A 25,651-nucleotide genomic window follows, 5' to 3' on the forward strand; every position below is an offset into this window, starting at 1 on the left:
GAATAGTATGTGTCACTGGGTTAATCCTACTAAGGTCCCCTTAGAAATTTACCTGTTCAAAGGCCATTCAACATCAAATCGAATATCTTCAATTCTCCTCATTTATCAATAAATGGATGACCTCATCCACCCATTTGCCTCTAATTATTGTTCACTATCTTGAAATTTCCACTTTAATAAAACTTTTATTTTATCCCAAACTTTCTGTTGAATTTCTACAATCATGCCTTCAAATACATTGTTATAAATTCTTTAACTTTTGGTGGTAGGTGCATAGGAATGATTTAGGTAGCTTAATAGGCTTAATGCTGTAAATAGGTGATAAATTTTTTTTAATTTTTCTTCGAAATTCAATGAAATTGATTTTGAATTATTTATAATCATTCTCATCATCATATGAGCCTGAAATTTTGAATATTTATGGAATTAAGTGATTCGTTAATCACAGTACATGGGGAAATTTTGTGTTAATAAGTCATTGATAACAATTTCAAGCTTATTTAGTTACGGTCAGCGAATTCATTAATTGAAGTTTGAAAAAATGATTAGTTAAGCGTGGATAGAGAAAAATAGCTACCTATGGATAATTTTGGTATTTTCTGTAAATTAACAGTCACTGAGTGATTCATCATGGCTTATTTTATGTTGTTAATACTCGGCGCGTCATCCTTCCAGGTAAATGAATCAGTTTCACTTATATACACAGGTGGGACATTCCATATCAACTCAGCCACCATCAATTTGTTTGATTCTTAGAATCGTGAATTGACATGCTGACAGTCAAGTACTACATAAGTACATGCTTTCTCTAAATTTTCTCGCCTTTAACATCAAATGTTTGTCTACGACATGCATCAAAAACTCAAATTTTTGAAAAATCATATCTTGCAAACCAATTGACGGATTTTGATAAATAAAAAAAGATTTTTTTTCGTTTTTCATGTCCTTTTCAAAGAAAAATACGAAAGTAATCCGAGGATAAATAATATCCTTTTTTCGATTTTTTTATTTTTCAAACTCTACTGTTACACAGGGGCTAGTCGAAAATCAATTGATTCTTTTTTTCTTCAATAGATGATAATAATATACAAATTTTTCGGGGTATTTCAAAATGTGATTTCCATATGGAAATAAGAAAAAAAAAATTTCATGAAATTTTTTTTCGACATTAATGGCTACAGCTGGAGCAAAACAGATCTGGGGGCAAGAAGAGACCCCGGGGCAAAATGAGACGCCTGTGGCTTCTTTCGTTTTCCGATAAGAGAAATGAGTTCAGTGTTCGTTGTTCATGTAACGTTGGCTTACAGATTACATATAAAAAAGGAAGTTATATTAAAGAAAATGCCTCGTGAGGGTCAAACGTCGCGCGTATCATACCTCGCGAATCAAACGTCGCCCACTTTTGAAAAATTCTGACCGAAATTTTCTGTACACTTTTCGGAAACTTTTATTTCATTATAACTCCACTGATCTTCCAAGGAATTTTTTCATTGAAAACTTCATGCAAAAATCAATGAAAACCGTGAATTTCAATTCAATTCTGCCTTAGAAATTGATAGAAATCGGGAAAATTCAAGTAAATATATTCTTGAATATCAATATATTGATAATTTAGCGGCATTTGATACTGAATGTTCATATGGTATTATTTTACATTCTAGGAGGTCAGGAAATTCTCATCTTCCTGCTGCTTAAAGATTTGAAATTTCATTTAATTTTCAGTGAAAACTGAAGTTTCATGATTCTGCCCTCTGACATGAATTCAATGTCTTCTTCATGAAAATTACTAGTTAACTGTCTATGAATTGGCAATTTTTTCCAACAGTGCGAGGATCATAACCTGCAAGGGTGAAGCTATTACAAGGGTTAAACAGCAGAGGCAGGCAGGGAAATCTCCAGGTGTGGTTGACTCTCGCAGTTGTTTAATTCTTGAGGTTTTTCTGCCTGCCGCTCTTGTTGGACTCTGGTCATCGTTTGACCCTCACAAGTTATGATTCTTACGAGGTCCGAGCCTCACGAGTTATGATCCATATGAGGTTTAACCCTTGCAATTGATTATTCTTGCCAATGTGGTGACTACGTTCTCACAACACTTCTGTCACACACACACACATGCACATACACACAAACAATTTGTATGCCCCAAGGACCTTTCCCAGAATGTTCTAGAAACATTCCTCTCTCTCTCGCACAGAAAATTAATATTCCAATTCCTTTCTTTCCCTTGGAAAAATCCAGAAATTTCGTTCAACTAATGAAACCATAAACCTTTTGTTCCTCGAACTTAACGACCTATTTATGACCATAATCCCTCATCATCACTTGGCGTCCCTCATTAATCTCTCGTCCGTCTAGCTGGCGTCTGTGACGTCACGAGGAAAATTTCCCCGCCGGGACTGCCGAGCCAATCACAGCCCAGCGAAAACTTACGACGCCAAACCAATCAGAAGACGGGATTTCACTCATCCCTTCTCCGTTTTTCTGACCAATCACATTTCAGCATCAAAACCTCACTGCCTTTAAATATCCGAACACTTGCAACATCGATACAGACACAACTCAATTTCGCTAACTCAAACTCTCTGAAAACTCCACTCGCTCAAACCCCAAGGAAAATGACAATTGTAAAAACGCATTTGTAAATATATTCAATCTTCACATCGTAACCTACTGCCTTCATCACTCTGGACTCCCCAGCTCATCCACAAATTAGTGACCCCGTCGTGATCTTGAAGATCGTGTCCAGTGAGCAGTACAATCAGCAAGCACCAGGCTATAGGTTATGATCATCGAAAAAGAGGAGAACGCCAATCAGCAGCAACAACTCCCAGCCAGAGACCCTGCAACACAACAGCAACCCGGAGGAGTAGTCCCAGTAAGACAACTTCTAGCTATCGATCCAACTCGAGCCATGGCATTGGAGCAGCAAGGCGTATCATAGCTTCCACTCCTGAACCAGGAGCAGCTACTCATGGCACGACTGCGAGAACTCAGCAGGGTAGCTGTTCGGCTAACACAATTCAACCACACGGATCCCGAGCTCTGGTTCCACATCATAGAACGGAGCTTCGCTGCAGCCGGTATCACGAACGAGGAGACTAAGTATAATTATGTTAGTGGATTCTTGGGAAACAGAGCCAGAGAAATGAGAGACATCATCTGCAGCGCGGCACGGGACAACCCATACACACACCTGAAGGAGGAGCTTATCAGACGCCTCAGCTCCTCTCAAGAGGAGAAAACCAGGCAATTACTGGAGACCGAGGAAATGCGAGACAGGAAACATTCGCAGTACTTGCGCCACCTGAGAGCGCTCGCTGGATCAGCCTTCCTAGAGTCTACACTCAAAACTCTGTGGATCAGCCGACTCCCAGCCGAAACTCAAACATTGCTGGCTACGCACGACGACGTGACCTTGGAGAGAGCGGCAGAATATGCCGACAAGATCATGTCCGTCCTTAAACTAAAGGTTCCCTCAACAGCCGCACAGATGGCCTCAGTAGCGGTGCCACCCAGCATCACATCTCATCTGACTGCAGAGACGGCTGCTCGTTACGAAGCACTCCTGGACCTGAAATTTTCCTAGCTGGCCCTGGGCCTTGAATCGAAAATCAGGACGATTAGAAACAAGATAGAGGCACTCACACACCACAGCCGGGTCGACAACAGCCGACCAAAAACCCACTGCGGGCGCTCCAGAGAACGCTCCAGTTCCAGGCGACGACAGAGAAGTGCCAACGGTGACTGTTAGTACCATTGGCGATTCGGCGCACGAGCGACCAAGTGCGATCCCCCATGCACCTTCAGCACATCGGGAAATGGGCAGAGCAGTCACTAATGGCGGCTAGTGGCTCACGGCCGTCAACACGCCGCCTTTTTATCACCGATCGAGACAACAAGACACGATTCTTGGTCGACACCGGAGCAGATCTCTGTGTTTTTCCTCGACGTCTAATTCGTGGGATGCTGAAAAGATCAACCTACGAACTATCGGCGGCGAACGGCACAATCATACCGACCTATGGCACTACTACCCTAGCACTCAATTTGGGGCTGCGACGAGCGTCTCTATGGAGATTCGTCATCGCCGACGTCTCAAAGCTTATCGTCGGCGCGGACTTCCTCTACCATTACGAATTCATGGTGGACCTTCGCAACGGCAGACTAGTGGACTCAGTCACATCCCTTACCAGACGCGGATATATTGCAGAAATCGACCTGCCATTCATCAAGACGGGAACAAGACGGGAACATCAAGTCACGGGAACTTCTGAATACCACGATCTGCTTCAACAATTTCCTAACATCACCCGACCCGACGGCCCAGGCAAAACCCACAGTCACAAGACAAAACACTACATCAAAACGACACCAGGACCGCCAGTCAGCAACAAACCAAGACAGCTAGCCCCGGACTGACTCACCCAGGCCAAGAAGGAGTTCCATGTGATGGTAGAACTCGGCACAGCTCGACCATCCAAGAGCCCTTGGTATTCAACTCTGCACAAGGCCAAGAAGAAAAATGATGAGTGGAGACCATGTGGCGATTATCGTGCACTGAACGCTCGCACCATCCCCGACAGATACCCCTGTCAGACACATCCAGGACTTCACACAAACGCTCAGGGGCGAGGAGATCTTCTCGAAGATTGACTTGGTCCGAGCCTACAATCAGATTCCAGTGACCGAAGAGGACATTCCCAAAACGGCGATCATCACACCATTCGGCATGTTTGAGTTCCCATACATGTCGTTCGGACTCCGCAACGCAGCACAAACATTCCAACGTTTCATCGACGAGGAACTACGGGATTTGGACTTTTGCTATGCCTACATCGATGATATCCTGATCGCTTCAGCCAGCCCAGAGGAACATCTCCAGCACCGCAGGACTTTCTTCGAACGACTCCAAGCATACGGACTGCTGATCAACCCGCAGAAGTATGGGCTTGGACAACCTGAGGTCGAATTCCTGGGTTACCTGGTATTCATCAAAGGCATCCGCCCACTACCGGCAAAAGTGCAAACCATCCTTGAGTATCCAACACCGAAGACAGCGAAGCAGCTACGACAGTTCCTGGGTATGCTAAATTTCTATAGGAGATTCATACCCAGGATGGCCAAAGATCAAGCACCACTGAATAACCTACTCCACGGCAACCTGAAGGACAAGGCACTCATCACATGGACTCCGGCAGCAGAGGAAGCATTCATCACCTGCAAGAACAACCTTGCCGAAGCGGTACTCTTGGCTCACCCTAAACCTGACGTAACTCTGGCAGTTATCTGCGACGCTTCCGAGCACATAGTGGGAACCGCGTTGCAGCACCAAATCGGCAACGACTGGGAACCACTAGCATTCTTTTAAAAAAAAACTGAGCCCAGCGGAAGTCAAGTACAGCGCCGTCGACAGGAAACTTCCTGCTATCTATCTGGCCAGCAAGCACTTCTGATACATGGTGGAGGCCAGAGTATTCACTATATACCCCGACTATAAGCCGATCACATTTGCCTTCCGACAGAAACTGGAAAAATCATCCCCGAGACAATTCCGCCACCTAGATTTCATCGCTGAATTTACCACCGATATTCGCCGTGTGGCAGGGAAAGACAACATAGTAGCAGACGCACTTTCACGAATTGAAGAGATCTCACAACCAATGGATTTCACAGCTCTGGCGGCATCGCAGCAAGAGGACGAGAAACTGAAGACATTTCTGCGTCAAGAATTTGCCTTGAAACTCAAGCAGATGCAGGTTCCAGGGATCGACGTAGCCGTCTTTTGCGACATGAGCACACCAACGGCACTACCGTTCCTCACTCGACTTTTTAGACGGGCAGCATTCACCAGCATCCACAATCTAGTACATCCAGGAGTCAAAGCTTTCGTCAAACTCGTGACTGAACGCTACGTGTGGCCGTCGATCAAATCAGACTGCAGGGAATGGGCTCGAGCATGCATCCAGTGCCAACAAGCGAAAATCACTCGGCATGTATCAGCACCAGTAGGCTCTTTCGCACCACCTTCAGCCAGATTCGAGCACGTCCATCTGGATCATCATCTTATCCAGCTCTGAAGGGTGCAAATACTGCTTGACCTGCATCGACAGATTCTCCCGTTGGCAGAAGCATTTCGTTTGGAGGACCAAGAAGCAGCCACCGTCGCCAGGGCGTTCTACGAGGGCTGGATATGCCGCTTCGGGGCTCCCCTCAGGATCACCACGGACCAAGGCCGTCAATTTGAGTCATCCTTTTTCAAAAATCTCAACAGTTTGGCAGGAACGACTCATTTTAGGACAACGGCATACCATCCACCGGCCAACGGCATGGTCGAACGACTCCATCGCCAGCTAAAAGCAGCTATCAAATGCCACGAGAACAATCGATGGATCGAGGTAGTGCTAACCGTGCTGCTAGGAATCAGAGCAGCTTGGAAAGAAGACCTCCAAGCCTCAGTAGCAGAGCTAGCGTATGGAGAACCGCTACGCCCACCAGGTGAATTTCTAACCCCCCGTACAACCAGCCACTAGACGGATCCAGCCGACTAGGTGAAGGAGCTGCGACAACATTTCGTAGACTTGCGCCCAGCCAGAACGCAACGCCATGGCAAAAGCAGAACCGTCATCTTCAAAGATTTGTCAACGGCAGAACAAGTATTCATTCGGTACGATAGACCCAAAGGCCCACTTCAGATGCCTTACCAAGAACCGTTTCCAGTAATCCGCCGAAATCCGAAGACATTCATCGTCAGAATCAAAGGCAAGGACGTCAATGTCTCAATTGACAGGCTGAAGCCCGCTTACTTCATCGCAGACATACCAACCGAAGTACCCGCTCCGACCGAACCAACGAGGCCAAGAACAGAACAATCACAGACGACAACAGCAGCAACCGAAACAACAACAGGATCAGGAAGACGGGTCAGATTCGCCGAGCGTTAACAAGCCGGATTCTAAACCTGAGTTTATTCTATCGTGACAAAATCACTGGCAAGGGGGCACTGTAGTGACTGCGATCTTACAACACCTCTGTCACCCACACACATACACATATACAGAAACAATTTGTATTCCCCAAGGACCTTTTCCAGAATGTTCTAGAAACATTCCTCTCTCTCGCACAGAAAATTAATATTCTGTTATATCCAAAATTACATTTTGCAAATTTTATTAAATTCTCTCCATTGCGAAAGGAGTTAAAAGGCGTTCACGTTTTTAGACAACTGCTGCATCAGCACCCAGCGCATCGCCCCCGAAAATTCTACCGTTCAATGATCGTTTTAGCAAGCGATTTCCCAATAGAGAAGCTTCCAGAACATCTCTCCTTTTTCCTTTTTGCCACGAGTCAAAAATTTGTCACCAGTCAAAACTGCCACGAAAAAGAAACCAGTCGTTAGCCAGGTTTTGGAAGTAAAAGACCTCCGCGGAAATCGCTGCTGGAATTAATCGGGTTTAAATCAACTCCGATAGTAATTCAGTCGATAATTACTGATACTACAACGGTGGCTTCTTCAGTGAATTTTCGGGAAGTGATCGTTGATTTTAATCTGGGGACATAAATTCTCTTAAATTAAGAGTAGCCGCGTTTCCTGCCCATAAAGGACAATTTAAAAATCGTTTTCTATTTAGTGCTGACGTACTCAACTTACAAATTTATTTAAAATCTTCTATTGTCAACCGTGAACTAAAGTTTATCTCCGTGCATAAGTATTCTCATGAACTGTGACGAAAGTGCGAGAAACAAACGGAAGTTTACAAACCATAAACTGTTGTTGGACGATAAATTTAAGGAAACTGTTAGTTCAATTTAAACCAACTAAAATTAACTATTGGATATTGGATATTCAAAAACCCCTAGAAAAAAATCTGAGACATCATTGAGTGAGTACCTGATATTAGTTATAACTTAACTGGAAATTTTCTAGGGGACTCATTCGAAATTTCTTATTGATTATAAAAGTTAGGTTCAAAAACAATAGCTACACTGTATTAATGTCTGTAAATTTCTAATAAGTTTTGGGATAAAATTATACGGGAAAACATTCAAAATATGAACAAACCTTTTGGTCATTTCACAAACCTCAGTCCCTCCATTTCCCTTGTTTCCGAATAAAATATATTAAGTGTGTGAATATGACTCCGCCCTTTCCCAACAGATGTCGTTTTTAGTATTGCTTACTTGCACTAATAAATGGCAATACTTGTATTCGATAGTACTTTATGTCAGCTGTCAAACGCACTACGTGACATTTGGTTGAAATGTGAGCAACAAGTGTTTTTACCTCCGTGACAATGTCGGTTTTCATTCCAAGTAAACATCATTTGCGGGAAGTGTTATTACACTATTGTTAGGTCATGATTTTGCCAAGATTTTATTAAAATGATCTCAATAAAATCACAACATATACAGAATTTTTACCTGTTTTGAGCCTACCTTTCGGAAATAGCTCGGGATAGGTGGGACGACTTTCAACTTATTCTAGAAATAATAAGACATTTGGAGTTTTTAACATTAAATTTAATTTGGATAAAAATTTAATTCTCTTTTGAACAATAAATGATTAATAATTATGAAGGAATCTTTTATAGATTATTATCAGAGATTTTCTCATTTCCTTTCTTTAAATTATTATTAATCAATCAAAATTGACTTCTTTTTATCTAGACTTTAATGAGTAAAAGAAAAAAAAAGAATTATTTTATTTGTTTAAGTGTTTCGGTGAGAGTTAAACAAAAAAACCGATGGAGAGCCGGGATTCGGGAAAGGGTTGAGCAGTTCACCAAAATAATGTCTGACACAGTGCGCGTGGGTAGAGTCACAATAAAAAACTGTATTTTCCGTTAAACTACAGAACTCAGTCAAAAATATTTACAACAAAATAACCACTGTCAACTAATAATTGTGTCGAGACACGGTAGAGATTTTTCACGGTTGAGATGGTCACAAAAATAATAGATTCAATCGCGGAGAGAGAGTTGCACGATGCACACTTGACACGAGGCGATTAGAGAAGAAGGCGGAAGTGACGAGATGGGACAAGTGTCGCGGCAGGTGCCGTCGGTCCCAATTAATTGGACACGGTCGGTAACCCAGGTCCGTGTCCAGGAGGTGCTGCCGCTTGTGGTCAGCGGACCAACCTGCCGTGACGTGAGGCTGAAGCCTCAACATTAAGTGTCCTCTGATGTCATTTGTGTCAAAAATTATGATTTTTTATCATAACACAAAATTTATTTTAATCACTGACGACTGACTCGAAATGACCCTACTTGGAAATTGGAATCATAGGAATATTCAAGAACCGAAATGGAAATCAAATAAAAATTTTAAGATCAAGATCAGAGATAACAAGAGATATCATAGATTCCAAAAATAGAATAAAAATTTTAAAATAGACAAGATTCCTTCATTCACAATTAGAAATCTTTGAACTGATAACAATAATTGATGTACAATTATAGTCCGATCGAAATACAATAATAAGAAAAACTATTGAAGGGATATTCAATCTACAAACATATTTGGCATTAAACGCATAAATGATTATCATAATCAACTATTCCAAATGAAAAGGTAATAGTCCTTTTTCTTAAAGTCAATCTTTAGAAATTGGGCATCTTTACAAGTTTATTTCATTCTGTTTAACCCGTAAAAATGAAGAACATTCATGAGGGAATATCCTTGAATCGAAAGAAATCCTTAAATATGAAAAATATTCACGAAAAATTATTTTCGAAGTAAAATCAATTCTTAAATCGATAAATATTCATGAAGAAATATTCTTAAATCAAAAGAAATCCTTAAATGTGAAAAATATTCACGAAAAACTATTTTCGAAGTAAAATCAATTTCGAAATTGATGAATATTCATGAAGAAATATTCTCAAATCAAAAGAAATCCTTAAGTGTGAAAAATATTCACGAAAACTTTTCGAAGTGAAATCAATTCTTAAATTGACAAAACTGAACCGTAGATTTGATCTTCAGACAAATTTATTTCTGATTGGAAAAAATTGGATTTGAGATTGGATTCTCAAACAATTATATTTCACAATTGTCGAATTGAGAAAAGCTGAATTTGCTTCTTCAGATTCTCAAAATAAAGACCGCAAAAGAAAAAAATGTATGAATTTTGACTCACTTTGCTGAAGTTAAAAATTATAAATGAATATTTTCCTTTAACTGGATCGATGAGTCCAATGGGAAGGGTTTTGGCTGTATCGATGAGTCCAATGAGAAGAGTTTTGGCTGGATTGATGAATCCAATAAAAAGAGTTTTGGCTGGATCCTGATTGTTCTGATGACTTCCTTGTTTCCTAGAAAACACAATTCAATTAGTAAGGTTTATGGATAGATTAGAAAGCAATCAATATTAATCTTCAATGACGTAAATATTTATTTTGATCGAATGTAGTTCTTTAATTCGTTCACGCATCTTATTAGTATATGTGTCAAAAGGGGAAATTAGGGCATCCTGATTCGCCGGAAGGAATCAGAATATTGAAACATCGGGATGAAATGGGAAGAAAGCCAGAAGAGGGGAATCGGTCGTATGTGTCGGGGGTTACTGATTTTAAAGGGTGGGGATAACAAAACGTGTGCCCCTAAGAGTCCGGAAGAGAGGGAAAGCGCGCGTAATATCCGTGGCGTATTAAGTAAGTGAGAGAGAAGGGGAGGGGAGGTGAGGAAGGAAAGAAGAAACACAGGCGAAACGTCGCGCTATAGTTTGATGGCACGTTAGGCAGGAGAGGGAAAGGGAGGGAATCAAAGAGAGGCTTGTTGTGAGGTATGTGAGGAATGCGATGCGTCGTTGCCATGCCGTGGTCATCTGAAACTCTTCAGATGACACGCCCGGCGACAACTTGAATTGTCGTACAGCGTTGGAATACATGCGAAAATATTTTGATGGAGATTTTTGGGTTTGAAAGAATCCAAAAATCTCATTATGTTTTATTTTCAGGAATTTCGATCTATTTCTTTTTTTTAGGCGAATAACCAGGATAAAATTTTAATTTTCAAGAAATTATGATTTTTTTTTTGGGAGAGTTATATAAGAACTGATTATATAACTCGCCTTGAGTCACTAGAGCTCGGAGTCCATCGACCACCCGGGTGGAAGGTGAACCCAGCTCGATGACACCTGAAGAATCAGGTTGATCGCCTGATTCTTGCCACCCATTGTGTTACCGGATGTAAGATGATCGGTATAATATTGGTTGAAAAATTCAAAACTCTCGAAACGCTTAGATTTGAAAAATGAGATTTTTATTTTCTTTAAAAAAAAATTCTACGGCGTCCCGACGTAACACTATTATATTGCAGAGAAAAGTGTAGCGGAAACTCATAACGATGATTGTGGAGATTTACGGTGAGCATGCTCCATCTAATACAACTTGCAAGGAATGGTTTCGACGATTTCAAAATAATGATTTTGGCACTGAAGACAGAGAACATGGAAAACCACCAAAAAAATTTGAAGATGCTGAATTGGAGGCATTATTGGTAGAGGATTCTTGTCAAACTCAATAAGAATTGGCTGCAGCATTAAATGTTGAACGATCAACTATTATAAAGCGTTGAAAAGCAATGGGAATGGTTCAAAAAGTTGGTAACTGGGTTCCATATGAATTGAAAGAAAGAGAAATGGAACGTTGAAAAACAATTTGTGAAATGCTACTTCAAAGACAGCAAAGAAAAGGATTTTTGCATCGAATAGTCACAGGAGATGAAAAATGGATATATTATAAGAATCCTAAACGCCAAAAAGCTTATGTGAATATAAGCATAGGAAAAACAGAGCACGTAAAATAAATCAGATGTTATATATAACAATAGCACCAGAACTATGGAGTCTTAATACTAGGAGTGACAGAAGCGACTGAAGATAATGAAGATGACAAGGATGGTGAAGATGAAGGAGGATATTAAGATAAGAAAGAATGAAATTTACAAGATACTACAAAGGAATAACTGCTAGGATAGACAAAGAGTTAAGATGTGGTGAGAAAATTAAGGATTATCCCTCAAGTAGGCACGCAGTGCCAGCTTGAAAGCGAGAAGGGACGGTTGATCTCGAACCAAGCTAGGAACGGAATTCCAAAAATATGCCGCCGAAGTCTGAAATGAGCGGTGCATGGCCTCAGTCCTAAACGACTTGATCAGCAACGGATTCACCTCACCCCTCACAGGACGTACGCCACGGCTGAGGACGAAGAGATCCGCCAGGTAAACAGGCTCCCCGAGCCTGAGTGCTCTGAAAGTCTGACCACCCAAAAAGTACTTTCTGCGTGTCCCACTCAGCATCCAGCCCAAGCGCAGTCGGTAAGGAGTGATGTGCTCGTCCCACCTCACCCCAAAGATCTATCTAATTCCCATATTGATGAGACGCTGAAGCCTCAGAGAAAGCTCCTCAGACAGACCAGCATACACTAGCCAGCAGTAATCTACCACCGGGAACACCAGAGTCTCGATCAGGTGTTTACGCAACCCTTGAGTGGTACTGGTACGGAAAAATCGCAGCCGATACATCACCGAATGCACCCTTCTAGTGATACCGGCCACGTGTTCCTTCCAAGTGAGCTTGCTGTCCGGGACCACTCCAAGGCTACGCACACAAGAATCAAAAGAAACACTGGCACCGTCAATGTTGACGGACAAATTGGGCAAAGAGTATAGTTCATTGATGAAGAATTGAGAGCCAAAAATGATAGCCTTGGTTTTGGCAACATGAAGTCGCAAGCGATTACAAGCGGCCCAGTCCATGATACATTTGGCGGCAGAACTCATAACGCAAGTGGCCACTTCAAGATCAGCTCGTGAGAAGCCCAGATAAATCTGAAGATCATCAGCGTAGATCAGATTTGGTGGGATCAGAGAGGTGTTGTATATTATGATTTGCTCGAACCCTCTCAAACTATTAATGGAGAAGTTTATTGACGACAACTAATGCGTTTGAAGCGAGCCATAGAAGAAAAACGACCAGAATGGGTGAATAGGCACAGTAAATTAATTCTTCAACATGACAATGCCAAACCGCATACCGCCCAAGTTGTGAAAAGATATTTAGATGGACAGGACTGGGAAGTGCTACTCCACGTGTCATATTCGCCAGACATAGCTTCTTCGGATTACCACTTATTCCGAAACACTGCAGTCAGATCTTACGGGAGAACGGTTCACTTCATACGAAAGTATCAAAATTTGGCTTGATAATTGTATCAGCTCAAAAGACCAGGATTTCTTCAGGCAAGGAATACGTAAATTACCCGAAAGATGGACGAAAGTTGTAGCTGCAGATGAAGCATACTTTCAATAAACTTTTCTTTAATTTTCTAAACAAGCAAATGTGTTTTATTTCAACAAAAAAGGGCGGAGTCATATTCACATACCCAATAAATAAAATTATATCTAAATAAAATCAACAAGGTAAGAGTATTAAAATTACATAGCGTCGTCTTTCCCTGAAAATAAAAGAAGATTGATAATCATTTTCGTAAAACATCAAAGTCTTGGAAAAATTTAGAAGTTGTTTGAAGAAATAAAAGAGTTAATTTTAGCCGTAGTCCTTCGACGCAGATTACGCCTCCGGACATAACAATTCCAATTCCTTTCTTTCCCTTGGAAAAATCCTTAAATTTCGTTCAACTCATAAAACCATAAACCTTTCGTTCCTCGAACTTAACGACCTATTTATAACTATAATCCCTCATTATCACCTGGCGTCCCTCGTTAATCCCTCGTCCGCTTAGCTGGCGCCTGTGACATCACGAGAAAAATTTTCCCGCCGACACTTATGACGCCGATCCAATCAGAAGGCAGGATTTCACTCATCCCTTCTCCGTTTCCTTGACCAATCACATTCCAACACCAAAATCTCACTGCCCTTAAATACCCGAACACTTGCAACATCGATACAGACACAGCTCAAGTTTGCTAACTCAAACTCTCTGGAAACTCATCTCGCTCAAGCCCCGAGAAAAATGACAATTGTAAAAACGCATTTGTAAATATATTGAATCGTCACATCGTAACCTACTGCCTTCATCACTCTGGACTCCCCAGCTCAACCACACCACATTTGATTTTCGCACTTCAACCCTTGCCGTTCCATCTGTTTGATCAATTATCCCGCCTCTTTTGTTTGACCCTTGTAAACCTCGTGAGCCAACACATTGTTCCTTCCGTTTCTTTCATCGGATCCCGAAGGGGGCATGATCTTTGAAACCCACAACTGATTCCCCGCCCCCACCCCGGGCCACTTGAACATTTTCCCATACCCAGTAGAATTCATCTCATTTATCTTGTCATATGACAAAATATTCATTATATAATAAAGAATTAAATCTGTTGAGTTTTTTAGATTCCATTCAACTTGCTGCTCTGCAGACCACCATGGATTTGTCTGTTTATAATTGCCTATTCAAACTCCTTAAAATTGAATATTTGATTGATAAGTGTATAGAACTTAATCATGTGTATGAAACCTCAAACTTTACAGAAGTCCCATTTTGTCCCGGGGTCTGTATTGCCCCGCTGTCCATTTTACCCCGCCTATAGCCATTAATGTCGAAAAAACTATTTTTTCATAATTTTTTTTTCTCACCTCCACATGAAAATCACAATTTGACATACCCCGAAAGAGTTGTGTCTTATTATTATCCATCGAAGAAAAAAAGAATCAATTGATTTTCGACTGGTCCCTGTGTAACAGAGGAATATTAAAAATAAAAAACTCGAAAGAAGGGCTATTACTTGTTTTTGTAGTACTGTCATATTTTCCTTTGCAAAGGACATGAAAAAACGAAAAGAATCTATTTTTATTTATCACAATCCGTCAGTTTATTAGGAAGATATGATTTTTCAAAAATTTGAGCTTTTGACACATGTCGTAGACAAACAATTGATATTAAAGGAGCGAAAATTTAGAAAAAGCATGTACTTATATAGTACTTGACTGTTAGCATGTCAATTGAGGATTCTGAGAACTAAAATAATTCAGGGTGGCTGAGTTGACATGGAATGTCCCAGGTGCATTGATTCTGTAGCACGAATACGAAAACATACATTTTAAATGATATCCTACTAATTATCTAAATGTAAATAATGAGTAATATTGAACGGAAATGTAAAATTTAATCGCCAGATTGTAAAAAATTATTTTTATAATATCGGAACGAAATGTTTAATGAGTAATTTATTCCCACGTACGAAAAAAAATTCATAAAAAATCCTAGTGATTTCTCTAATAACGTCTATTCAATTTCTTTTGGAATTTCCCTAAATTTCTTGATTATTTTTATAAAATTCTTGAACAAGAATTGTCTCATTTTTATTTCTTGGATGTCATTATCAGAAACAATTAAAAATACAACGGAAAAAACTTGAAAAATTTATACCAGAAAATTCCTATAGAAAACTAAAAATCTATTAACCTTTTTCCATCAGGTATCTCTTGACGAAATGACATGGTAAAATTGCTTCATTTTCAATATAATTGGCGGAAAAGAAGAAGAATTATTTAATAGGATTTCATAAAACTACAATGAAATTCTCGTGAATTTCCAACAAGAAGTCAATAAAATTTCTTGAAGGAAGCCGGTTTTTTAATTAAATTTTTTCATACATGTCCTCCTCATTATATCTCAAATATGCGACAATCCTCAATATTGAAATAAATAACCAAGTCTAAATAACATTTATCAAACTTCATCCTGGAGAAGAATATTGATGAAGTTCCGATTCCTCAGAAAAATATTCCGCACGCTTTAAATCTACTGCGCATTACACGTCTTGGAGGGAGGTGCATGTGCAAATTGCTGATTGCTTGGCGAAATATAAGGTCAACAAATGTCAATAATTTATTATGGGAGAACTACTACACCTGAATATTGGTTACAAAATCCATTTTGTAGAGAATTTACGCCTCTACATACCAGTATTTTTTCTCCACAATTGGTTGAATTCAATTGAAGCCGTGGAGATTCTTGGCGTTCACCCAAAACAGCCTTTTGTTTTTAATTATTTTCAATATTTTCTACATCACAAAACATGAAAATATTGGTGAATATTTTTTTAGGACATTTTTTATCTGTCCATTGGTATAATTTTCCACCTGTATATAATTGATATGGGGGTCAAATGCCAGATTGACTACATTATTCCATCCAGGGCGACCAAGGTTTATGAAGGGTCACGCGTATAGTACCCGCATGCGCGACTGCAAAAATACTTTAAAGTTGAAAGGGTTCCATTTTCCAAATACTGCCCCATCGCTATTTGGCCTCCCGTCGTACTCTATCGTACCGAGAGGCTTCAAAAATGCTTCAGTCCCTAAAATGCTTAGATAACCGTTCTCACGATTTTTTGCGGGCAGGACTATGTTTGCACTATCATTGACAATGTTTCAAGATAGTCAAATGATTTCCTTTTGATTATCAGACTCCTATAACACCAGTGAGAATGCTTACCTTGCTAATGATACTCGGTTTTAACGATACGTCACCCGTCACGTTATCAAATTGTGTACGCCAATCCGATCACAAAGTTTTTATTATTTTTATTCCTGTTCTGTGCATTATTCATGTTTAGAAACTGAGATTTCGTTGCGATGAGAAGTCCCCCATGGCAATCAATCAGAGTGCGCATGATCCCCATCTGAATAGTTTTAATTCAATTGAATGGGTTCAATAAAGATAATTAAACAAATGTCGAGTACATAGTTTCTCATCGAAATTTTTTTGAATTTTCCAAAAAAAAGCAGATTTCCAACATGCCAACTGGGTGAAATTAGCGTTTTACTGTTTGATATTTGCTAAGGTAAGGATATATGCGAGGGAAACGACATCATCATTGGCAAATTGAGATCTACTCCTATATTTTCAGTTTTTTTTGCGATCATAACTATATAGAGGAGGATGGGGCAAAACGGCCCCCCTTCAATCGTCAGTATTTTCCGATTCAATAATCCGATTGGGATGAGTTAGAGCTCGTTTTGAAGAATGAAAAATTATCTTCAAAATGAAGTTGAAACTGGGAATTTTCACAATGTCATTCACAAGTTATTGACAATTGAAGGGGGGCCGTTTTGCCCCACCCTCCCCTACTTCCAATCGAAGTGGAGAATGATTAAAAAAATCCACCAGGTTCACGAACCCCTACTAAATGAAGGGTGGGATCTCTTTAAGTCAAAAAAGTGCCATGTTCCATGAATGAATAAAGGATTCAAAGAAAAAAAAAACTATTAATACAGATTTAGTCGCTAGGAGAATACCTTCACAAAATATAGACTTAAACTTCTTGAATGTGACCGACAAACTTTAAATCGGTTAGCAGAACTATTTACGAGCTAATATAGTTATGATTTATGAGATTAGCTTGTTCTTATTTATGCAAATTAGAATGTTAAAACATTACAAATTATTACTTTCTTCTGTGGAATGAATACCATTCTTGTTTGAAATACTTTTTATTACTTTTTTTTGAATGAATTAATGAAAAAGTTTTTTTCTTTTACCAATTGAAACATTTTGTTTTGATGGAAAGGACAGGAATGCTTAGTAGACCTTATCAATTCTCATTCCACATGTGCCCAGTGAAACTCAAAATATTCGACAATTGCAATTTTGGAGCTCAACTTCAATGGGTATCCTAAGGATATCTTTGGTCATTTCTTGCTTGCTGGGAGAAGTATTGAAAAAAGTAATTTTTTTAAATTCTATACTTTTGGACGGAAATTACTTGAAATCGGTTTTAGAAAATGTTAGGATGTATATGTCTATGCTTATGTTATGCCCCAAAATAATGGCAATATATTAAGTAATAATTTATTTACAGAAGTGAAGAAGTAGAACAATGAATTGAGTTCAACTTACTTCACTCATTGTTTTACTAAATCAACGTTCATGTGCAACACTGTTTACCAGTGTCGTAAGGTGACAAACTTAATTACTATATAAGCTGGACTCACGAATATTCGGGAGTTCAATGATCAAAATAAATCAAGCTTAATACTTATTTTGTAACATCGTTGTAATTTCTACATAATTATCCCGTCTGGATAATTATGAGTTAGTTTAAAGAAATCAACCCCTCTTTTCCTACCAAGTAGAATACCGGATTCCAGTATCGACCTACTGTAGGGAGATTTATCTCCAAATAGCAGAACCCAGGGAATACGCAGCCCTCAGCGACCAATATTCAGAAACCAATGTTAGGCGCCAGAACGTTTTCGTCCAAAACGTCCAAAAACCCAAATGATCAAGACCGAAATCGATAAACAAAAGGAACAGCTGCCGGTAACTCACTTAGAATCACTGAATTTAATTGGAGAAATCTAATAAAAAATCCAAAAATTAACCGAACAAAGTATTAATCAACGAATTGGACTCGAAACAAAAACTCTGTCGAACAAAGGGCAAGGACTGTACCGAAAATTCAACAAATGCTAAAAGGGCTTCAATCGCCACGGAAAATCAAGCTTCCGTAACAGAATTTACATTTGCTCCTTATTGAACAAGATTAACAAAAATTTTAATTATCCACCGCTCACCAAATCCAATGATCAGTCGACGGCAGGAAATTTCTCAGGCCTTCCCAAGTCCTCCAGAAATAAAACCCAACGGCTCCAGGTCTTGGAAACCGAAAATTTCACAATTACGAATGACAAAAGATCTCTTAGCACGAGACCGAAAATTTAGCATTGCGGTTCCCTGGACGTACAAACGAGAAGTGACCGTTGCCGCTATCCCTAACTCACATGATAACGCTCTAACAGACGTTCGAGGTTCTCATTGGCTGAGCGTAATGGTAAAATAAGTCAAATTATGTCCACTGTAAACGCGGGACCATAACCAAATCGGAGTTGAAACGTCCTCAACTAAATTCCATAAATATTAAAATAATATTTCCAATGGTGGAGGTATTTCCCCTGGACGTCCAACGTTAGTCCAAGCATTCTCCAACGTTTCTCGAATCGTCAGCTGAGCCCTCCATTTCCAGCCTCCATAAGCTGGCGCCGCCACTAGGTCTTCCAGGTGAACTCCAATCGTCTGAGGAGCCATTCACAAATTACTGGCCCAATGTCTCGTGCTCCACAGCATCCAAGACCCGAAGATAGGTTACAGGAGTATCCCACAAAGAGCCAGACTCCATCCCACGATGTAACCCGGTGAGCGGTCAGAAACGATTCCATACAAACAAAAAATTATTTTGAAAAAGAGTCTAAAAATATTAAAAATGACTCTCGCCTCGCCAATTAAGTGACATCTCGTCTGCAATATTCAGCGAACCGCCGAACAGTCAAAATCTAAAAAATACCACGCTACACAGTTGAACGGTCGATCCTACTGACAATTCTCGAGCACCATCGGGAACCTTCGGTTGAGCGGTGAGGCGATCGCGAAACCCACAAAAAGTAGCACTATCAACAGTGCCGATACTACCAAAGAAATGTATCTATTTAATTAACGAAGTGGTTCGAGCCCACAATAAATTGAGTTATATTTTTTTATGAACAGTGACGATTCAATTTTTCAGCATCTCCCTCCACATTTTCTCGCACATCCACCCTAAAACTAGTTCCTCACCAAACAGAGCTTCTTTGTTGAGCAGGACATTCTCAACAAGAGATGTCTTCTAACATTTTCCTCTAAACCTCTTGCTTTTGAAGATATTCTATGAAAAATGTACACATTTGTTTCTAACATATCCCACTTCATCTCTGCAGTGACGATTACATTTTTTAGATTTGTTTTACCATTGATTATCATAATTGAATTGTTTTTCTGATTGTCGATAAGGTAGAAAAAAAGTAATGAATACAAAAGAACGAATACTTTCAAGTCCCGTAACGAATAGTTTCGGACTTGAAAGTAATTAGATTGCAAATCCCTAATTGGCATCATTGATAAACAAATTTGTGTCGAATTTCAGCCCCTATGGTTGAAAGAATCCTGATGGATAGCGATCGAAAAAAATGGGTTTGTAAATACCTCAATAACCATGCAAACGATGAGATTTCTATTTCTCTGAGAATATAGTAGATTATATAGATAAATCTGAGTCTAACTTTGCGCCTAGACCGAGGCGAAAAATACGGTTCTGTCCACGGGAGGTAAAATGAACGATCCTTATCTATGTTGTAAGGATATTCTCCCGGGTTGTTCACCCAGGAAAAGTCCAAACTACTTTTTAGCCGTTTCTATCGCTCTTATGTTGGGCGCCAGCCGAACCTGCACGGGAGGTTCGACGAAAACCGGCCTCTGAGGCTAACTCGTCTACCCAGGGGACTTCTCGGCTAGATAATGGATTGCCCAGCTAACATCAGCGGGATACGGTAGAGTGGGCGAGGTCCACCAGGAGTATAACCGCCACTTCCCCACGGCCTTTGCAAGCCGTGGATTATGCCCTGCGGCATAATTCCTCTAGTGAATTTACTTTATTTTTCCTCCGAAGCGTCTTTCGACTCCCCCGGCAAGCGTTCCTCCTCCCGAGTACTACTCGGGAGAGTTTCTGAGGTGTCTGCGAATCATCCGGGACTCCTCAGAGCCTGGGACGTTCAGAGGCTGATCTGACCAGGGTGGAACTACCTTACCCACACTACGACCACCCACGCTCTCAAACACCAGTTACCGCTTCGGTCATCGCGCCTCACTGCCTCCGGGTGGTACTGAACTGTCGGCGTATGGTCGGGCCGACAGAAGGATTTCTGTACTCCAACCCCCGAGATGACGCCGGACACGACAAAGTCATCACTTCGCGTTGCGAGATGACTCAGATTTACGCGCGGGGGATGCAGGGGCATCCTCCTATATTCGCCGCCACAGTTATGCCCAGGCTACGTAGAGTGAAACTCCTTACCACGCCTTATTCAGCCATTCACCACTCCAATACACCGAGAGATTTTTCCAACCTCTCAGTTCAAGCGCTCGCATGCGACTCTCCCGGAATTTCACTAGGGCCTCGCTTCCTAATCTGGGTATCACGACGACGATAGGCCATTCCGTTACCCTATCCCCACCAATTAACCCGACGGTATCACGGAAGTACCAGTTCTTTCACCTGGCTATGTTGGTCCCTATCCTACCCCGACACAGCCTTTAGAATCGCCCACTTGGAACCCCTGTACATCGGGCCACTTTCCCCTAAACACAGTTGGGCGAGTTCTAAAATAGCGAGAGTGACGGCGCCCTCCAGACCTCCAGGGGTCACGGTTTCACCCATGAAGAGTAGAGACCAGGAGGCCGAACTGTATTGGAGAATTCTCCAGTATATGCGATTAAACGTGGTTCCTTGAAATAGTTCCCATGTTGTGAAAAATGGCGCTTCATCTACGGAGCTCAGGCTCATGTACGTACTCCATACAATTGTATTAGTGTCATTCCGAGGGTATATCCATTTCCTCCATTTTTAAAATCTTTATTTATTCCATACATTGCGTTGTAAAAGCTAGACAATTCCACCAGTCGAAATAATTGGATTAAAATCGTAATCTGTTTAACAATTCGATGATTATAGCCAGATGATCGAGAGATTTGATTATATCACATGTCAACCACGAGAGAACATCGTTATTGTACAGAATTTCAGCATTAAGTGAATTGTATATGATTATTTTCTTCCGTTGTTCTCCATTTTCCAATATTTCGACGAATAATACACAATCGTCATGCTTCACTGCTGCCCAATTAGATGGTCTCTTGACCATTTTCAAATTTTTCAGCAAATCTCCAAAACAGAATTTGGAATCAGTTATGTCCTCCATCGTGAAGTCCAAAAATTAAGATGTACAATTAATTCCAATTAAGTCCAATATATACAATAGATTCTCAGAGAGAATATATACAATCAATTATTGAATAAAATATATACAATTAGTTCATTATGCCAGGGAAACTAGATGTACAATTATAAATTCGGTCAAATTATTTCCCTTCAGTCATGCTCCTGGGATAATGCGTCGTTTTTTGATAGAAATAATCAGCAAGGAATTTCCACTGATATTCCAAACCTGCCCACCAGCATTCAACTAAAAATATTACCAATGAAATAATTCCGTATTATTCTTATGTGAATGATTGCGTTCTTTCTAGTTGATAGATATTGAATGGTTCATTTATTATGAAAATCGACACTAACCTAGAAACGTGGCAATCAGCTTGCAGTTTTCATGGATGACATTCATAGCAAATACTTTCACTTTCTGTGGAACCCACTGCTTATATGTTTTAAAAGATTTTCAGGATCCAATCACCAAGATCGATAAATAAATAATTATTTGCCATTTTAATTCAATCGTATGTTTAGCGCGCGTATTTACGTATGTACACCTATAGACTCACACAAGTACCATTCCCCCACTTTTGCCATCAAGAAAACCGATCGAAACACCACCTATAACTACCCCGCGACCCCGAGCAAAGAGGATAGACCTGAGTAGTGGCCCGGATCGGGGGGTTTGACTGACTCCAAAAATGTTAGTTGGTACCCCACGGGAAAGGCGGTGTCCCGGTCGAATTGTCGGTAAATGTGAGTCGGGTGTGTGAGTAACTCGGCAGTAGCAGTCCCGCTGTGATAGGGACGGGTTTGGAGGGATATTTTTGTCCTCCTTGTACTCAATGTTTACTTTATGTTTTTCAGTTGATTTATTCGCCGACTAATTAATATTAAGGATTGAAACCAATGCTGTTCGATGGAGAATTAAATTCTCCATCGAACAGCATTGGGTTCATTCCTTAATGTTAATTAGGAGGGGAGAGACGATTTTTGAATTAGCGGGCGAGTTGTCGGGAGTCACTGCGCCGAGAAACCATTAGGTTTTTCATAGCGCCGCGACTTTCGCCGCAATATTAATTTTCTTATTGCAGAGATTAAGGGATGAAACGGGGGGCGAAGGATGGGGAATTCAATTCTCCATCGAACAGCATTGGGTTCATTCCTTAATGTTAATTAGGAGGGGAGAGACGATTTTTGAATTAGCGGGCGAGTTGTCGGGAGTCACTGCGCCGAGAAACCATTAGGTTTTTCATAGCGCCGCGACTTTCGCCGCAATATTAATTTTCTTATTGCAGAGATTAAGGGATGAAACGGGGGGCGAAGGATGGGGAATTCAATTCTCCATCGAACAGCATTGGGTTCATTCCTTAATGTTAATTAGGAGGGGAGAGACGATTTTTGAATTAGCGGGCGAGTTGTCGGGAGTCACTGCGCCGAGAAACCATTAGGTTTTTCATAGCGCCGCGACTTTCGCCGCAATATTAATTTTCTTATTGCAGAGATTAAGGGATGAAACGGGGGGCGAAGGATGGGGAATTCAATTCTCCATCGAACAGCATTGGGTTCATTCCTTAATGTTAATTAGGAGGGGAGAGACGATTTTTGAATTAGCGGGCGAGTTGTCGGGAGTCACTGCGCCGAGAAACCATTAGGTTTTTCATAGCGCCGCGACTTTCGCCGCAATATTAATTTTCTTATTGCAGAGATTAAGGGATGAAACGGGGGGCGAAGGATGGGGAATTCAATTCTCCATCGAACAGCATTGGGTTCATTCCTTAATGTTAATTAGGAGGGGAGAGACGATTTTTGAATTAGCGGGCGAGTTGTCGGGAGTCACTGCGCCGAGAAACCATTAGGTTTTTCATAGCGCCGCGACTTTCGCCGCAATATTAATTTTCTTATTGCAGAGATTAAGGGATGAAACGGGGGGCGAAGGATGGGGAATTCAATTCTCCATCGAACAGCATTGGGTTCATTCCTTAATGTTAATTAGGAGGGGAGAGACGATTTTTGAATTAGCGGGCGAGTTGTCGGGAGTCACTGCGCCGAGAAACCATTAGGTTTTTCATAGCGCCGCGACTTTCGCCGCAATATTAATTTTCTTATTGCAGAGATTAAGGGATGAAACGGGGGGCGAAGGATGGGGAATTCAATTCTCCATCGAACAGCATTGGGTTCATTCCTTAATGTTAATTAGGAGGGGAGAGACGATTTTTGAATTAGCGGGCGAGTTGTCGGGAGTCACTGCGCCGAGAAACCATTAGGTTTTTCATAGCGCCGCGACTTTCGCCGCAATATTAATTTTCTTATTGCAGAGATTAAGGGATGAAACGGGGGGCGAAGGATGGGGAATTCAATTCTCCATCGAACAGCATTGGGTTCATTCCTTAATGTTAATTAGGAGGGGAGAGACGATTTTTGAATTAGCGGGCGAGTTGTCGGGAGTCACTGCGCCGAGAAACCATTAGGTTTTTCATAGCGCCGCGACTTTCGCCGCAATATTAATTTTCTTATTGCAGAGATTAAGGGATGAAACGGGGGGCGAAGGATGGGGAATTCAATTCTCCATCGAACAGCATTGGGTTCATTCCTTAATGTTAATTAGGAGGGGAGAGACGATTTTTGAATTAGCGGGCGAGTTGTCGGGAGTCACTGCGCCGAGAAACCATTAGGTTTTTCATAGCGCCGCGACTTTCGCCGCAATATTAATTTTCTTATTGCAGAGATTAAGGGATGAAACGGGGGGCGAAGGATGGGGAATTCAATTCTCCATCGAACAGCATTGGGTTCATTCCTTAATGTTAATTAGGAGGGGAGAGACGATTTTTGAATTAGCGGGCGAGTTGTCGGGAGTCACTGCGCCGAGAAACCATTAGGTTTTTCATAGCGCCGCGACTTTCGCCGCAATATTAATTTTCTTATTGCAGAGATTAAGGGATGAAACGGGGGGCGAAGGATGGGGAATTCAATTCTCCATCGAACAGCATTGGGTTCATTCCTTAATGTTAATTAGGAGGGGAGAGACGATTTTTGAATTAGCGGGCGAGTTGTCGGGAGTCACTGCGCCGAGAAACCATTAGGTTTTTCATAGCGCCGCGACTTTCGCCGCAATATTAATTTTCTTATTGCAGAGATTAAGGGATGAAACGGGGGGCGAAGGATGGGGAATTCAATTCTCCATCGAACAGCATTGGGTTCATTCCTTAATGTTAATTAGGAGGGGAGAGACGATTTTTGAATTAGCGGGCGAGTTGTCGGGAGTCACTGCGCCGAGAAACCATTAGGTTTTTCATAGCGCCGCGACTTTCGCCGCAATATTAATTTTCTTATTGCAGAGATTAAGGGATGAAACGGGGGGCGAAGGATGGGGAATTCAATTCTCCATCGAACAGCATTGGGTTCATTCCTTAATGTTAATTAGGAGGGGAGAGACGATTTTTGAATTAGCGGGCGAGTTGTCGGGAGTCACTGCGCCGAGAAACCATTGAGTTTTTCATAGCGCCGTGACTTTCGTCGCAGTTTTTATTTTTTTATTAAGGAGATTAAGGAATGAAACGGGGGTTAAAGGATGGGAAATTTAATTCTCCATCGAACAGCATTGGTTTCATTCCTTATTGTTAATTAGGAGGGGAGAGACGATTTTTTAATTAGCGGGCGAATTATTGGGGAGTCACTCTGCGCCGAGAAAACATTGGGTTTCTTATAGCGCCGTGACTTTCGTCGCAATATTAATTTTTTTATTGCAGAAATTAAGGGATGAAACGGGGGTTGAAGGATTGGAAATTTAATTCACCATCGAACAGCATTAGTTTCATTCCTTAGTGTTAATTAGGAGCAGAGATACGATTTTTTAATTAGCGGGCGAGTTGTCGGGAGTCACTGC

The 25,651-nt window shown here is 40.9% G+C and overlaps 1 protein-coding gene and 1 long non-coding RNA gene across 2 annotated transcripts in view; one reads left to right on the forward strand and one right to left on the reverse strand.

Moving 5' to 3' along the window:
• The window catches only part of LOC107042069 (hemocytin), a 53,764-nt gene that overhangs the window by 12,875 nt on the left and 15,238 nt on the right, over nt 1-25,651 (forward strand). The window lies entirely within an intron of this gene.
• Nucleotides 21,396-22,433, reverse strand: LOC107042079. Its single transcript, XR_001461128.2, has 2 exons — nt 22,132-22,433; nt 21,396-22,021 (listed from the first exon to the last, which is right to left on the reverse strand). It is a non-coding gene; the product is annotated as an uncharacterized LOC107042079 (long non-coding RNA).

The sequence above is a fragment of the Diachasma alloeum genome, unplaced genomic scaffold (assembly GCF_001412515.2).
Source record: "Diachasma alloeum isolate Michigan unplaced genomic scaffold, Dall2.0 Dall_scaffold_00410, whole genome shotgun sequence".
Lineage (NCBI taxonomy): Eukaryota > Metazoa > Arthropoda > Insecta > Hymenoptera > Braconidae > Diachasma > Diachasma alloeum.